The sequence below is a fragment of the Dromiciops gliroides genome, chromosome 6, assembly GCF_019393635.1.
Source record: "Dromiciops gliroides isolate mDroGli1 chromosome 6, mDroGli1.pri, whole genome shotgun sequence".
Classification (NCBI taxonomy): domain Eukaryota; kingdom Metazoa; phylum Chordata; class Mammalia; order Microbiotheria; family Microbiotheriidae; genus Dromiciops; species Dromiciops gliroides.
Window position 1 is genome coordinate 6,129,484 of NC_057866.1, and position 18,581 is coordinate 6,148,064.

Genomic DNA, 18,581 nt, shown 5'->3' on the forward strand with positions numbered 1-18,581 from the left:
CAGGCAGTTTATGAATCAGAGGGAATCCACCCTAGGCACCAATAAGCCTCCCAAATGCTGACAGTCCTGTCTTGAGCCAGCGAAAACAAGTAAAAACGAGTTCCATTGGTGAGCAGAAAGGGAGCTGGGGAAAACATTCACAAATACAGATTGCTAGGGTGTGTGCTTGTGTGTGCTCACCGGTGGGAGCAGGAGGAGACACCTACAGGCTGCCCTTGCCCACCAGTCTGCCTCCAAGGCGCTTAGTGTGGCCAGGGAAGCTGCCCCGCCCTCCCTGTCTGCCAGGCTCATCAGGTGGCCTTCTCCACGTGCACGAGGCACCATCCGTCCCTTCTGGGCAGGGTCATCGCTGGGGACGAAAGCCCAGAAAGAAACGCAGTCCCCGGATCTCAGAGTTGAAGGGGCATCAGAAGCATTGCTTCCAACCTGTAGCTGGACAGCAACCTGCTTTTCAATATCCTTGATGAGTGGTTCTCCAGCCTACCTCTAGCAAGAGGGAGCCCACCGCCTCAGGAGGCTGCTCCCGCCACTCTGGGATCACCCTAATGGAAAGGAAGCTTTTCTGGTGACTAAGCCTGTTTGCCCTCTCTGTCCCCACCTCCAATTCCTTCTGACTCGGCCCTCTGGGACCAAGTATTTCACCCAGAAGCTGGATTTCAAATGAGTTCAATGTCATGGAGCAAGGGGTAAGTAGGAGGAAGGTACCCCAGTTATTTGGGGGCTGTCTGCCAGGCTGAGGCTGCTTTTGGACACAGAATTACAGAATCTGCTTTGGAGTCTTTGCTGGGGGGTTAGGGAGAAGGTCTGAGCTCAACGGGTCCATCCTTTCTCAGTGTGGTGAATGTGCTCTAGGCTTACTCCCCCTGAGCCAGGATGGCCACACCCCTCCCTCAGGATCCTAGGGCTGCCCCGCAAGGCTTGGGAGGTCTTGTCTATTACCACACACTCAAGCAAGCTCTTGTTCTGCCTTAGGTCCGTTTGGCCAATTAACATCTCTCTAGTAGCTGGTACAAAGATAAAGATAAGAACGGAAGTACCCTTGGACCTTGGGATCATTTACTATGGCACCTGGGGAGAATGAGCTCACGCTCAGTGCAGCCTCCACAGAATCCTGCCAGATTCATGGTCAGCAGGTGGGAATTGGGTTCAGAATGTCTCTGTGGTCTCCCAAGTATCTCTAAGGGGATACTATCTCGAGACTTCGTGGCTCTCCTGGGGGCTGGCTCCTCACTACTTCTGCAGAACAGGTATGTCAGGACTGGGCTTAAGCCTGTCCCCCATAGCAACAGTCAGTACTATGTTGTACTTATGCCCACGGACTACCCACTAACCACCTACCTCACTCTGCCAGGTAGCTAACGTTTTGATGAGACCAGGCAAGAGAAAAAGATAGCTCGCTCTCTCTCTCTCTCTCTCTCTCTCTCTCTCTCTCTCTCTCTCTCTCTCTCTCTCTTTCCTTCCTCTCTCATTTTCTCCTTCCCCTTCTCTTAATTCTCTTTCTCTCCTTCCTTCCCTCACTCCTCTTCCTCTCTCTCTCTTTTTCCTTCTCTCTCTTTTTCTCTTTCCTTCCTCTCTCATTTTCTCCTTCCCCTTCTCTTAATTCTCTTTCTCTCCTTCCTTCCCTCACTCCTCTTCCTCTCTCTCTCTCTCTCTCTCTCTCTCTCTCTCTCTCTCTCTCTCTCATTCATGCATGCTCATGTACACACATACACACATACTCACAGATTGTGTTTCCTCAGAGGGCAGTGTCCACCCATGAGGGATCCTATAAACAGGAGGATCTGGCAGCCATTGGTGAGCCCAATGATGTGGTCATGACACTTCAGGTCACAAGATCAGAGAATTATGAACTGAAAGAGACCTCAGAGGTCAGATATCTATCTATAGAGATACAGATAGCTATATACTGTTTACACATATATGTGTGTATAGATACATCGATACTTATGTAGATGTATATATCTATCTCTATCTCTATTTAACTACCTAGCTATAGAGACTGGGCAGCTAGGTGGCACCATAGAGTCCCAGACCTAGAAGTCAGACTCATCTTCCTGAGTTCAAATCTAGCCTCAGATATTCATTAGTTGTGTGACCCTGGACAAGTCATTTTATCCTGTTTGCCTCAGTTCCTCATCTGTAAAATGAGTTGGAGAAGGAAATGGCAAACTCCTCCAGTATCTTTGTCAAGAAAACCCCAAATGGGGTTACAGACATGACGGAGCAACAAATATTTATAGCTATCTGTCTTTCTGTTTATCTACATATCTATAAAATATTCTGTTTATCTACATATCTATAAAATACAGATGTTTACATACTCTATACACAAATATGTGTATATTTATGTGTACATGTATGTATATCTTTATCTACCCACCTATATAGATATCCATATACTATATGCACATAAAGACATATATTTATGTATAGGTATATAATCTATATCTATACTTTATCTATTTATCCATCTCTCTAATCTCCCACTTCTGTAGTTACTCTCCCAGCCCCCCACTCTGGCACTGACAATTAGGTCCCTCAGTGTTTGAGAGGCAGCCCTAAGGAGCTGGGGACACTTTCCCAGCATCATAGATTAAGAGCCCCCATCAGTATACTATGTGCTGCTCCACAGTTGATGCCAGTCAGCCAGTAGCACCTCCCTCTCACAATTGTTGAGGCTCCATTGAAGTGATCCTTGCAGGGTTTAGCACAGTGACTAGCACATAGAGGCACTCAATAAATGCTTGTTTCCTTCCTTCCTTGATCAAGCACTGAGCATTTATTAAGTTTCTACTATAGGCCAGGCACTGTGCCAAGCCCTGGGACTGCAAAAAGAGGCAACAGACAGTCTGGCCAAGTTCCTTTCAGCAAGAGGTGAGGAGGAGACAGAGGTGCCCACCCCCTCCCCCATTCCCTCTCAGGGGCACTTACTGTGTGAAACGCACCTCAACTTGCCGAACCTCAGGTTCTTCATCTGTAGAATGTGGGTAGTAATAGGGCCTGTCTCACAGGGCTGTTGTAAGGATTGGACGATGGATTTGAGCATGGCCCCCTGTGTCATTTGAAATTATATGGGGGTGGGGGCAGCTAGGTGGCACAGTGGATAGAGCACCAGCCCTGGAGTCAGGAGTACCTCAGTTCAAATCCAGCCTCAGACACTTAACACTTACTAGCTGTGTGACCCTGGGCAAGTCACTTAACCCCAACTGTCTTGCTTAAAAAAATTATATGGGGGTGCCTATCTCCCAAGTTTTAGAGAACTTAGGTTTCTAATAGATTGCTACTTAGAAATTAGAGGCCATAGCACCAGTCTTTGGCATTCAACATTCATTGACACATATTAAATGTTAGTAAAGAGAGAGAGCACATTGCTCAGAATTAGAATTCAGCCCTACATACTAGATAGAAAAGAGAGTGGGGGCCGCGTGGCTGCCTCCTCCAGCATCCCAGGCCCAGCATAAAATCCCAGGATGGGGAGAGGCGCAGCAAGAAGTGCATGGGAGAGAAGAGGGTGAGGGAGAGCCAGGAGAGTGACTCCCCTTGCCCCAAGGGTTTTTATCCTCTTTCAGGTAGAGGTGGGTAATTGGCCAGTAACATACAAGTCATTGATTGGCATGACTTGAGGGTGATCACCTGGGTGTATTAACTTCCTTTAGGTAGTCAGGAAGGTCAATCTACATTTCCTTTGCAATCTTCCTGACTCTGGGCTGGCCTTAAAAGAGGTCAGGCAAGGCTCCCTCAAGTGGGGGGCCCTCTGGGACCCCCAAACCCATTATTTTCTCACACCTCTCTTGCTAAAGAAGCTTCAATGGCCCCCGATTTCCCCAAATACAAACTCCTCTGTTTGCCAATTAAAATCCTTCATCGTCCGGCTCTGACCTCTCTTTCCTGAATGATTTGACCTTGTTCTTTCTCATGCAGTCTATGTGTGATCCACACTAGCTTCCTTGTCTTTCCCAGTCCATTCCATTCCCCACCCCCAAACCCCCCCACCCTATGCTGTTCTATAGGTCATCCTTCATTTCTTTATAAAATTTTTTTAAATTTGTGATATATAATTATATTTTATACATTTATCAAACATAGATATAATATACACAAAGACACAAGAATGACATATATAATGTAAATTTTCTACATTATTACATTTCAATATACCTAGATATATTCTAATACATACAACTTAGTATTTTAATTCCTTAAATAATGGTTTTATAAATAATAAATACATATCAATTTCTATAAATAATTTATATGACACATTTGTTTAAATATAATTATATAAATAATAGCTAAATAACTCATAAATGCACAACACACACACACACACACACACACATGTTCTATCTTCTCATCTTTGCCTTTTGGAACTAGCCCCATTCATGGTTCAGCTCATTGCCCAACCCCACCAGACCTTCTTACATCTCCCCCACACACACTTAGGAGTAGCTCCCACTCCTGCCCAATTGCTTTGCGTCTACTTTGTTTCATTTCTTTGTGTTCCTCTTGTTTCGTTCCGGCAGAATCCAAGCTCCTTGAGGACAAGGGTTCTTTTGTTTTCGATCCTTGGTGTCTCACTTGGTGCTGAGCACACAGTAGGTGCTTCACAAGGTCTTGTTGGATGGAATTGGACTGAGACGTGCTGGCTAAAGGGCCAGCGTCTTTTCCCATTCTTGCTGGCTTCCCTCCCCTTTCCTAAGGGCCAGGACCCCAGTCTGTGAGGGGACATGACCCCAGCCGGCCTGGTTCAGAGATGCCTGCTGATGGGCAGTGGGCCTGATACTGCCCAGCCCCTTCGGGAGCCTGAGGGGGAGAAGGGAGAAGCCAAGACTGAAGCAATTTCTCTGGGGGCCAAACATAAACAGTGTTCGCCCCTACCTTGGGAATGCCAGCATGGGAAGAGCCAGAGATTGGTTTATACAAGCAAAATGAAGATTTAAATAAAAAGCAGTCAGCGTCCCCCCCACCCCCAAAATGAAAGAAGACAAGAAGAAGGCCCGGAAAGCCTGTTGTTGTTAATGGCACATACGTTGTATTTCTGCCAACAAAGAGAGTTTTTGATCAGGACGGGCCCGCTTCTCTCTGGAGATTTCACAGGCCGGGTGGTCTTTGGCGGGGAGAAACACAGGGGCTCAGTTAACATTACACATCACTCATACATGCATCAGGCTGGTAAGTGTAAGGCCTTCCAGCTGTGGAGTGTGGCATCTAAAAAAGAACAGTGAGACTGAGATTCTCCACCAGGCCACAAGCAGCACCTTGAGCCCTTCTTGAACCTTTCTTCCCCCACTCCCAACCCCTGCCCCCAGGCTCCCCCACTGCCCTCTTATTTCTGCGATTGAGCCCCAGGGGCCATGGAGTGGGAGGTGGCAGGACCCCCAAATCTTGTGACCCACTACAGTATTTTGCTTCCAGTATGTGGAAACACTTAAGAACACCACCCCAAGTGCCCCAAGATTAGCAGCAGAGACTTGGCCCTGTTAATCACAAGTTTTTTCTTAACCCACCCACCTCCCCTTGGTCCCCTTGCCAGCTTCTAGGTCATGCCAACAAGGAAATATTAAGTGACTTTCAGTCCAATTAACTTTCAAGGTTCCGTGTCGGGAGCTTGTTAGACCTTGGGTAAAAATATCCCCAAAGCCTTCACGCTGCTGCTCTGCAGCTTGGACTGTTTCTAAGTCATGAATGGGGTCTGGGGCTCAAAGGATTGTTTAGAGAAATCATTCAAACATTTCCTTGGAGGTTCCTAGGGCGTGGGGGAGGGGCAGTGCACTTCACTCACCACATTTGAAAGGATTCTAAGGGCCTGTTCACCAAATTTTCCCACAGCCTTCCTGGCTAGAGGGAAGGATTGTGCCCCAGGGAAACTTGTTCTGAGTTTGAAGTCAGAGGACTTGAGTTCAAATCTCAGCTCTGCCACTGATAACCCGTGTGACCTCGGGGAAGCCTCTGAACTGCTCTGGGTGGCCTTGGTTTCCTTGTTTATACAATTGGGGGGTGGGACTGGATGACCCCGGAGGTCCTGTCTGCCTCTACACACAGTATTCCATCACACCTTGAAAGCAGACATCCTCCCAAAAGAAAAAGAAAGTTTCAAAAAAACATCCTGAAGATTAAGATTAAGTAGAAGTGAGTTGTGCATATCATCATCTCCATCGAGGTAAGGAGTGATGATGAGTGTTCTCTACCAGAGCTCTTTGCTGCTCCCCAGGCATGGGCTCAGATCCATCCCACTCTTCCTTTGTCAGCCCTCAGAAATCCAGAAAGTGGAGGGCTGGCATAGCTCACTCTCCTCACAGCTCGCATGGGGAGACGAGGGCTTCCACCATGGGCATCCAATAGGGTTCTATGTTTCACCAATAAAAAAGAATTAGCTAAGGAAAGAGTCCCCAGTCCATAAGACTAGAGAGAGCCTCAGCTTTGTGTGACCTTGGGCTGCTCCCTCCTCTCTCGGGACCCCAGTTTCATCATCTGTTAAATTCAGCGATCAGATTAGATGGCCTAGAAGTCCTCCATGCTCCCATGACTTCTAGGATCCACTCCATCTCAAAGGCAACGTGACTCTGTGAGGCCTGTTCACCCTCTTTGTTGGGCTATTCTTCCCAGTTCTGATTCTGGGCTGGACCACCTTGGACTCATGACACAGTTGGGTCCAATGAGCATGTTGGAGCTTCCCCTATTTAAGGGAGAGGGAAGACTTGAGTTGGAAAGACCTCACACAGCCAGGAAGCAGGAAAATTGTGACATGAGCCAGTGTAGTGAATACTTAGCTATAAAGGGCAGAGACAGAGTCACAGAAACAGGGACAGAACTAAGACCAAAGCAAGAAGAGTGAAGGGGAAGGATCAGCCTGTATAGATCTGATACTGAGACAGGCAGGAAGGGTTCTTCCTTTTTGCTGCCTCAGTTTTCTTAAGACTTTTGCTTTCAAAGTGAAATGTACTATATACAAAATAACAGCAATATCGTGAGATGATCTGCTGCAAATGACTTAGTTATTTGCAGCAATGCAATGATCTAAGACAACTCTGAAGGACTTAAGAAAAATGCAATTCATCTACAGAGAAAGAACTGATGGTATCTGAATACCAATGGAAGTATATTTTGTTGTCGTTGTTACTAGTTCCTTTTTCTAAAGTTCTCTTGTCTGCTATGTTTTGCACGACTGCACATGCATATATTGAATGGCTTGAGTTCTTTTTTTTTTAGGCAATTGGGGTTAAGTAACTTGCCCAGGGTCACACAGCTAGTAAGTGTCAAGGGTCTGAGGCTGGATTTGAACTCAGGTTCTCCTGAATCCAGGGCCAGTGCTCTATCCACTGTGCCACCTAGCTGCCCCATGGATTGAGTTCTTAAGGGGTAGATAGGGAGGAAGGAAGAGAAATTGGAACACAAAGTTTTAAAAATCAATGTTACAATTTGTTTTTACATGTAAGGTGGGGGAGAATTCTAAATAAATAAATAAATAGGGAAAAAAGACTTATGCTTTCAATTTAGAACCAAAGAAGACATAGAGAGCAATGCAAAATGTAAAATAGATAATTTTGATTATATAAAACTGAAAAGTTTTTGGACTAACAAAAGTAATATAACCAAGATTATAAGGGAAGCAGAAAACTGGGAAGTTTTGAAACAAGTATCTCTGATAAAGACTTCATTTCTCAAATATATAGAGAACTGAGTCAAATTTATAAAAATACACGTCATTCCCCAATTGATAAATGGTCCAAGAATATGAACAGGCAGTTTCAGGCAAAATAATCAAAGCTGTCTATAGTCATATGAAAAAATGCTCTAGGTCACTATTGATCAGGGAAATACAAATCAAAATAACTCTAAAGTATTTCCTCACACCTAGCAGAGTGGCAAACATAACAAAAAAGGAAAATGTTGGATGTTGGAGGGGATGTGGGAAAACTGGGACACTAATCCAGTGTTGGTGGAGTTGTGAACTGACCCAACCATTCTGGAGAACAATTTGGAACTATTCCCAAAGGGCTATCAAATTGTGCATATCCTTTGATCCAGCAATACCACTGCTAGGTTTATATCCCAAAGACATCCAAAAAAAGAGGAAATGACCTATTTGTACACAATTATTTATAGCTCTTTTTGTGGTGGCTAAGAATTAGAAATCAAAGGAATGATCATTAATTGGGGAATGGCTGAACAAACTGTGGTATATGATGGTGATGGAATATTATTGTGCTCTAAGAAATGATAAGCAGGATGATTTCAGAAAGACCTGGAAAGACTTGCATGAACTGATGTATAGTCAAGTGAGCAGAACCAAGAGAACGTTGTGCACAGAGACAGCAATATTGTTGGATGAAGAACTGTGAACAAAAACTATTCTCAGCAGTACAATGATCCAAGAAAATCCCAAAGGACTAATGATGAAGCCGACTCACCACCTCCGATGAAAGAACTGATATTGACTGAACACAGATTGAAGCAGGCTAGTTTTCATTTTCTTTCATTTTTTCCTTTTATCCAAGTATAAAAGGAATAATATGGTAATGTTTTATGTGAGTGCACATGTATAACCTCTATCTGATTGCTTACCACCTCAGGGAAGAGGAAAGGGAGGGAGAAGGGAAGGAGATAATTTAGAATTCAAAACTTTAAATAAAATGTTTATAATTAAAAAACAAAGACAGCCTTCCCAGAAAGTGCCATTCTCCACTTCCCTTTCCATTGACTGCTGCTGGACAGCTCCCACCCCGAGCTGCCCACACGGGCCATCTCCCTGGGTAGGGTAACCTCTCTTTTCCTCTGCATCCACCATTTTCAAGATCAGGAAGTGAATGAAACATGACTTTTACAGTCTCCTTGAACCTCCAAGTTGGGGGGGCCACCTCAGAAATCATTTGGTCTAGCACTCATCAAACTTCAATCAGCCCCCCCCCCCAAATGAACACTCATACTTATGTTTTTATTAATTTACCAACTATATACATGTATAGCTGGGTTAGTGACTATGTATATTATAGACGTTACTCAAAAATAAAACATTTTAAGGATAAGATAAAGATGAAAGATCATGTATTGAATTGGAGAACGACATGATCAGACCTGTGCTTCAGGAAAGCCATTGGTAGCCATGTGGAGAATGGAAGAAAGAGGGAAAGACTTGATTAAAGAAGACAAACAAGGAAGCTGCTGGTACAGTCCAAACAAAAAGGTGCTCAAGGCTTGGGTGATGCCTTAGTGAATACAAAGGAGGGGATGGATGCCAGAGATGCTGAGGCAGAACCGATGTGATTTGGTGACTTTGTGCATGTACAAAGAGAAGTGAAGGGTCAAAGATGACATAGAGGTTCTGAGAACCTAGGTGACTAGGAGGATGGTGGTACCCTCAATGATAAGAGGGAAGTTTGTAAGAAAAGAGGATTTGGGGGCAGCTAGGTGGCGCTGCAGTGGATAGAGCACCGGCCCTGGAGTCGGGAGTACCTGAGTTCAAATCCGGCCTCAGACTCTTAACACTCACTAGCTGTGTGACCCTGGGCAAGTCACTTAACCCCAATTGCCTCACCAAAAAAAAAAAAAAAAGAGGATTTGGGGAAGAAATATAATGTAATGAGATCTGCTTTGGAGGTCACAGCCCACCCATGACTCACACTGCAAAGGGGGAAGGCATCTCTTGCTCATTGGTCACTCCCTGACCACCTTCCAAGGGCACGAGATGATTTGAGGGGCAGTGAGTAGGGGTGGAATTTTCTCAATGGTATTTGCAAAACTGCTTGGCTCATTAAGTGAGAGGGGTTAGGGGCTTAAATAGCAGAGGGAGAAGGCATAGTGAGGAAAGGGTTGGAGGATAAGAGAAGGGATGGTTATGTTGGAGACAAACCACCTGATTGACTGTCACAAGGAGGGTGGGATGTAACCTACATTCCCACCTTCTGATGGGTTGATCACTTACTTTTGGAGGCCAGTTCACTGTCTCCCTTCTCTCTTGAGTCTAGGCTACAGCCTCAGCCCCACTTTGTACCCCACTGATCAAATATAGCATATACCTGAACAGGAAGCCCCCACCACACCTCCACCCTCCTACAACTGGCCATTCAGTCTTTGTTTGATGACTTCTAGTGAAGGGGAGCTCACTACCTCCCAAGGCAGGCCACTGAATCTTGGGGGAGCTCAATGAGACTTTCCCCCAACTTTCCAACTAAATGTCCTTCCCTATCATGTACCCCAAGCTTCTAGTCCTATCCTCTGGGGCCAAGAGAACAAATCTAATCCCTCTTCTGTTTCAATAACCAAAATTAGCCTTGGGAACAAAAGAATGAACAATATCACAATTCAATTCAATGCAATTTAACACACATTCACTAAGGCTTACCATGTGCAAAGCACAGCTAACCATTTTGCTAAACTCAGCAAATCTCTCTCTCTCTCTCTCTCTCTCTCTCTCTCTCTCTCTCTCTCTCTCTCTCTCTCTCCCTCCCCACCCCCCCACCCCCGATAATTTACAAGTCCTTCCCAAAAGCAGCAGCCTTCAGTTCAATACACAGAACACAGTACCAAGGCAAGGTAGGCAATTTCTATTAATGCCCTAATTGGCCCTTGGATGGAGAGAGGTAGATGGTCTGTAAAGGCTTATGGGATAGATCAAGACCCAGTTGAAAACCGCAGGCAGAGTTAAGGAGAGCTTGGGAAATGGAAAAGCCCTTGCAAGGGGCCTTTAATGCTTATGGCCCTTCCTCCACAAATAAAGGAAAAGTCAGTTGCTAGAGTCTGAATTGAATCCACCAGTGAATAGCTTCACTGAGTAATGAAATTGCTAGGCACTTCCAAGGCCTTGCTGGGGGTAGGAGGAGGGAAATTATCCTCCAAATGGGTCTTCCAAGCTCTGGCCACAGATGCACCTGGTAGCAATTTATCCACAAAACTCTTTCTCGCAGCCTCCCTGCCTTCTTCCCCCCTCCCCCACTGTTTTAGCTATAAAATATCTGCTGAAAATGAGGTTCACCCACAGGGAAGAGTCTATGGAAATCAAAGATCAAGCTAGTGGTTTAAGGTCTCCTTTACCAAACCACTGGGCAGGTGGTGTTTGAGGGGTCCTGTAGACTGCCTAGGTTTCACAATCATGGATACATGAATCTCTGACCTTTGGAAAAAGCTTTGAAAGCAAGTGCTTTAAAACTTTCTACTAACTTGGAAATCTGTCTCAGGTTTAGAGGACCTGAGCTCCCATGTGAGCTTCCAAGTTGGCACCATAGGACCATAGACACAGAGCAGGGAGGGACCCCAGTGGATATCCAGTTCAAGCCCCTCATTTTGCAGATGAACAAATTAAGCCCGAGAGCAATAGTGACCATCAGGGTGAGGTAAGTAGGAAAGCTAGGATTCAAATGCAGGTGTCTTGGCTCCCAATACAGAGCTCTTTCTACTTCACCATACTTTACCACTTACTAACTCTGTGACCTTCCACAAGTTATTTCACCTGGGACTCAGTTTTCTCTTCTGTATAATGGGAGGGTTGAACTAAATTATCTCTCAGGTCCTTTTGACCTCTAAACCTGATGATCCTATAACTCTCCCCTCAAAATCAGGTCTTTTTTCACTTATTATCACAGCCAGTGCTGTTAATACTGTTCCCTGGGTCTAGCCTAATTCTGTCTTGTCACAATGGAGAAATAATATTCTTCATGCTCACAATACATACTACGGGCCATGACAATGAGGTCTGAAAAGGAAGATGACAACGTGTGTCAGTGACTATGAGACAGTCTTCCAGAAGAAGGCTTTCATTAGGTCTTGATCTGGATGACAATTTGGTCCCCAATGTCTTCCTTTTGGGTGACTTTGTCTGCCTATAGACTGTCCAATTGCTTTTTTTCTTCCAATTCTCCTTAGACCCCCAAGAAAAGCTCATTTGATGGGCCTTCTTCTGGGTTCGAAAAGGGATAGTAAAGAAAGCATTAGGGGGCAGCTAGGTGGCACAGTGGATAGAGCAACTGGCCCTGGAGTCAGGAGGACCCGAGTTCAAATCCGGTCTCAGGCACTTGACACTTACTAGCTGTGTGACCCTGGGCAAGTCACTTAACCCCAATTGCCTCACAAAAAAGAAAGAAAGCGTTAAGTCTCAGCAAAACCATTGAGTTGAAAATGCAGAGATGCAATAACATACACACTCAATTGGGTGGAGTAATCTATCTAACCCTGCAGGAAAGTAGGGGGGGAAGGGAATAAGGAGGGAGGGATGAAAGAAAGGAGGGCAGAGTGGGGGAGAGACAGTCAGAAACAAAACACTTTTGAGGAGGGATGGGGTAAAAGAAGATAGAAAATAGAGTAGGGGCAGCTAGGTGGCTCAGTGGATAAAGCACCGGCCCTGGATTCAGGAGGACCTGAGTTCAAATATGATCTCAGACACTTGACACTTACTAGCTGTGTGAGCCTGGGCAAGTCACTCAACCCCCATTGCCCTGCAAAAAAAAATTTTTTAAATTTAATTAAAAAAATAAAATAGAGTAAGCATCATGGGGAGGGAATAGGATGGAGGGAAACAGTTAACAATAGTAACTGTGAAAAAATTGTGAAGCAGAGGCAAGAGTAATGTAAGATGATGATGATGACACAATGTATGGTCCTTATTTTGCTGGGCTATCATGAAGGAAATCCTTTGTCAGGTATAAGGTACTATATAAATATTACTGTTGTTGCAATAATCAACTTCATGGGTTTATTTTAAGGTAATCTTTCTTTAAAGTATTATATAAATGTAGTTTACTATAAAAATGATGAGCAGGATGCTATCAGAAAGACTTGGAAGGACCTGCATGAGCGGATGCAAAGTGAAATGTACTGTATACAAAATAACAGCAATATTGCAATATGATCTGTTGTGAATGATTTGGTTAGTTTCAGCAATGCAATGATCCAAGACAATTCTGAAGGTCTTATGAAAAATGCAGTCCATCTACAGAAAGAAAACCGATCGTATCTGAATACAGATTGAAGCATATTTTTTGTTAGTTCCTTTATTGGAAGTTTTGTTTTTGTCTCTTTTCTTTCACAACCTGGATAATGTGGAAATGTTTTGCATGATTGCTCATGTATAGCTTATATTGAATTGCTTGAGTTCTTGAGGGGGGCAAGGAAGGAGGAAGAGAATTTGAAACACCACGTTTTTTAAAAATTGATGTCAAAATGTGTATTTTACATGTAATTTGGGAAAATAAAATTCTAAATATAAAAATAAAAAGCTAAAAACAATTTTAAATGCAGATATTCATCAGGGACAGCTTAAAGGAAGATATTTCTGTTGACCGGAGTCTTCCCACTCTTGTGGCTTCCCCCCAGTAAGCAGCACCTCATCTATCTCTATAGTCCTCTAGGGTTTACATAGCACTTTCCTCCCTGCACCCCATCTTGAGTGGGAAGAAGAGGACCCCCAAGCAAGATGCTGCTCAGAATAATTTTCTCCCCTTAGCCTGGGACAGCTGGAGAAAATTAACCAATATATCCACATTCCAGGGAGTTAAAAAAAGAGAGAGAGAGAAAGAAGGAAGCAAAGAAGGAAAGAAAGGGTGGGGGGGGGGAGAGGGTCAAATGCCTTTTAGAAATCATTATGCCCCTTGGACAGCAGAGACATTCACTACACCATCTCACCAGATCTGGTTTCCTGACAGACAACCATGATGTAAACTGTCGTCTGACTTGGATTACCGAAATTGGGCTCCTGCTTTTGATGTCCAGGTGGAGAACTCATTCAAGTTTTGGGGGTTTTTTTTTGGGGGGGGTCTCTCATGAGCCTGAATTTCTTCTTGTGTGTTTTGGCAATTCTAAAGCACAGTTCTGGGAGGTTGTTATTATAAACAATACAACTAGCTCCACTTTTTGTGGGGAGTTCACAAACATGGCGGCTGGGGGGCTTTAGATGATCCAAGCATTCCCCCTTGCTCCTCCATTTGACATTTTGGGTGACAGAGACTGCCCAATTCATTACTTCATTTCCTACTATCCACATCTCTCCTTGCTCCATGATCAGGGGCAGACTTCTTAACTTGCTTTTTTTCTTCTTAAATTAACTTTTTCAATATGATTATTAGCTTCCTTTGTAATCCTATGTATTTTATTTCATGCATTTAAAAACATTATTCTGAGAAAGGGTCCAAGGTCTACACTAAACCGCCACAAGTGGGATCTAAGACCCTCCAAAAAGATTAAGAACCCTTGGACTAAGGTACAGAGACTGGGGTGGACAGAACCCAAAGGCAAGGAGTGAGGTAGAACCAAGTTCAAATGCCAATGCTAAATAACTGGTCATGAGACCTGAGGCAAAGTCCATAACTTCTCTGTTTTAGTTCTTGCATCTGTCTGCCCCAGGATGCTAAGATCTGCCATTTATTTCAATGGCCCTGAAAGGTTTTATTAAGCTTTTTTGCAGAATTCTGTCCACATCTCTCCACATTGGGAGAAAAACTGGGTTCTGCTCCAGGAGCCCCATTTTAGGAGAGATATTGCTAAGTTGGAGAATGACCCAAGGATGGCAGCTGGAATAATGGAGAACCATGAGAACATGGGAGCTAGAGATATTTAGCTTGAAGGAGAGATGGCCTAGAAGGTGCACGATAGCTGTCTTCAAGTATTTGAAAGACAGGCATGAATAAATCAACAATCATTTAGTAAGTGTGTATTATATGCCAGGAACTGTGCTAAGTGCTGGAGATGTAGAAAAAAGGAGCTTACATTTTAAGGGGAGAGACAGCTATTGTGTCTCTATCCACTACATCTGCCTCTTGATGTCTAGAAAGATGGACTGGGTAAGATGATACAAATGAAAGAAGGATTCCTTATTCATGGAGATGGTCAATGATTGCAATCAAGATGGGGTTGTTGTGCAGTTGTTGTAAGCTGTATTGGAGAAGAGAGAAGGGTTAAAAAAAGGGAATAGGAGCATTGATTAAAGTAGCTGAAATGAAGATGATAACTGGTGAGAGTCAGGCAATATAGCTGCTGAATTCTGAATTCACTTCTTTTCTTTCTGACTAGGACAACAGTGTTTAGACAATAAAGTAAAAAAAAATGACTAAAAGGGGGTTGATATATCAAGAAATAATAAGAGAGCCCTGAACTGCCCTTGATGAGTTCAAGATATCAGACCCAAGTGAATTATATCCTTGGTTCCCCCAAAAGAATGGCAGATCCAGTTACTAAGCCACTGAAGTAATATCAATCAACAAACATTTATTAAGCATCTACTATGTTCCAGGAACTGTGCTAAGTATTGTAGGTAGATACAAAAAGAGGCAAAAGACATTCCCAGCCCTCAAGGAGCTTACAGTCTAATAGGAGATATGACATGCAAACATATATACAAAGGAAGCTATGTATAAGATAAATAGGAAATAATTAAGAGAGGGAAGATGATAGATAATATGAAAGGTCAACAAGACTATAGAGGGGCAAATGTTTGGATTTTCAAAGTGGGGAAGAGAGTGGAGCCTGCCATCCCTCGGTCAGTGAGCTTGACTTTGATTCCTGGTGAAATTTGAGAAGCTATTTTTAGAAGGATGCTACTAAGATCTAGAAAGGGAAGCAGTGATAGCAAAGAGTATGCTAGCCTAACTTCATTTCCTTTTTTCCCCAGGGTGGCTAGACTGACAGACCAGGGGAATACCACAGATAGTACTTAGTTAGACTTTCATGACAAAGTCCTCTGAACTCTGCTCATGAAAAATCTGTGAAGGGAGGTGAGGGAAGACCCTCCACATGGAAGAGATGGAGGAACCTATTTTCCCAAAAGCCCTCCTAATGGCCTGCTCCCAATCTATAGCATTCACAGACATTTTGTAACTGGTTTAACTTGGCTAACCATGTAATGAAGAGGTGAACTCTTAATGGACTGTATAGACAGAATAGGGGTGCTTTCAAAAGGCACTAACCAGACAACTTGATAAGCTTACTGTCATTTTTTTTCCTCCCTGGAAGCACTGTCCCTAAAGAGATACATTCTGCAAATGTGGTTGAGGAGAGGTATCAGGTGGTTCTCCTCACCCAAGACCAATCTATGACCTATGATTGTGGGCCTCCGTCCTTTGTCTTTGCATTTGTGCTTCCCTGTTTTAGAGGAAGGAGATTGGAGATGGCTATGACCTTGAGAGCTTCAAAAGGTTGGAAGAACAAACCATCAGAAATATGGGAGCTAGAATTTGGGAGAGTTGGGAGTTGGGCGTCAGTCATCAGCAGTATGGAAGCTGGAGTCCCTATTGGTATTTGTTGGGAACTAGATAGTGAGAAGCAAAGTTCTGAGCAATAAGCTTGGTTTAGTTCAGCAGTCAGAGGGATATAGACTCATCTACCCATAGGCTATGCCACATTTGGACATGATCTTTGTGGGGCTGACACAATGTAGAAAATGTGTTAAGTCTGAGTCCACTCTTCCTAGGAACCAAGTTGATATATGGGAAAATGTGATTCCCCTATGTTGGGGTGGGGAACATATTCGTATTTGTGCTCTTATGTATTTTAGTAAATATCCCTTTGGAAAAGGGATTAATTGATGTTAATTAGCTAAACAGAATCACGGCACTAATTACCAGGGGCTAACAATTAGGGGAAAACCATTAAACAATAACTAATTGGCGGGGGGAGCTAGGTGGCACAGTGGATAAAGCACTGGGCCTGGATTCAGGAGTTCAAATCTGGCCTCAGACACTTGACACTTACTAGCTGTGTGACCCTGAGTAAGTCATTTAACCCTCGTTGCCCATAAAACAAACAAAAAGACAATAACTAATCATGACTTCAGAGAGCTGATGAGAAATCATGCTACCAATGTAGTGTTTGATAAACCCAAAGACTCGAGCTCCTGGGATAGGAACTCAGTATTTGACAAGAACTGCTGGGAAAACGGGCAGAGAGCATGGCAGAAACTACGCACAGACCAACATCTGACACCTTATGCTAAAATAAGGTCAAAATGGGTACATGATTTATTTGTGTTTTTTTAACAAAAGCTTTTCTGATGATCACAGAACATGCCACCTGTAATGTGTGCAAATAGGAAATGAGAGGATGAGGGAAGGGAGCCAAAGAGGGGAAGGCTGAACAGTTGTCTTACTTCTTCTCTTTCTTCTTGTCCTTTTCATTCATTGCTGGGATCATCAGAAGTTTCCAGAAGAGGGTGACAAAATCCAGGAAGAGGCCAACACAGTGCCAGATGTAATCCTTATCTCCATTCTCAGCTTTTTCAATTATGAGTTGAGTATCAAAAAGGACAAAGCCATACACGACCACCAGTCCCATACACAGATTAGCTTGGAAGAGCCAAAAAGATCCAAAGAAGAGGTTCCCACGGGAGGAAAACAGCATCAGGCTCATGGCCGACATCAAGATATCTCCTAGGAAGAGGTAGCTGCGACGCCTGGCATAGAGGGCACTCAAGGTGAAGCAGCTGAAAATCATCGCTGTGCCAAGGAAGGAGGTGCGAAGGATGCTGGGGTTGATGGCAATGAATAAGTCCAGGGCAGGGCCCAAACCAACTCCTATAAGGAAAGCAAATCCAGCCAGAAGGCAGGATTTCTGCTGCTCAGTTTCATGACTGAGTGGTGTTGCCATCAGCCATATCATCAATCCCAAAAAACCCAAGGCTGAGAGCAAGCCAGCCTGAATGAAATGAGTAACCACGTGGACATAGGCACCTGCGGCTGCCACAAGCATACAGAGGACAAAACTGGCACAGATCTTCTTCAGGTGCTGCTGTGTAGAAGGTGTGATGTGGGAAAAATTTAAGAGCACATCAAATTTGATCTTCTAATCAAACATGTTCATGGTGCCAGAGCCTGTAGGACACAGCCTTCACTCTGCCATTCACACCACCCACTCCTTTCAGCACCAGATCATGGGTACATGATTTAGACATAAAGGGTGATACCATAGGTAAATTAGGAGAGGAAGGAATAGTTTACCTCTGAGATCTTTGGAAAGGAGAACAGTTTATGACCAAACAAGAGATAGAGAATATTATGAAATGCAAAATGGATGACTTTGATTACATTAAATTAAAATGTTGTACAAACAGAAGCAATGCATCCAAAATTATAAGGGAGACTGAAAGCTGGGAAACAAGTTTTGTAGCCAGTATTTCTGATAAAGGCCTCATTTCTAAAATATATTGGGAACTAAATCAAATTTATAAGAAACCAAGTCATTCCCCAATTGAGAAATAGTCAAAGGATATGGACAGGCAGTTTTCTGATGAAGAAATCAAAGCTATCTATTGCCATATGAAAAATGCTCTAAATCACTACTGATTAGAGAAATGCAAATTAAAACAACTCTGAGGTACCACCTGACACCTATCAGATTGACTAATATGACAAAAAAGGAAAATAATAAATGTTGGAGAAGCTGTAGAAAAATTGGAACACTAATGCATTGTTGGTGGAGCTGTGAACTGATACAACCATTCTGGAGAACAATTTGGAATTATGCCCAAAGGGCTATAAAACTGTGCATACCCTTTGACCCAGCAATACCATTATTAGGTCTTTTTTCCCAAAGAGATCATAAAAAAGGGAAAAGGACCCACATGTACAAAAATATTTATATCTGCTCTAGGTGAAAGAGAACAA

General features: G+C 43.6%; 1 pseudogene; it reads right to left on the reverse strand.

The window, feature by feature from the left end:
- Positions 1-16,975: 16,975 nt before the first annotated feature.
- LOC122732507 lies at positions 16,976-17,781 on the reverse strand (annotated as a pseudogene).
- Positions 17,782-18,581: the final 800 nt, after the last annotated feature.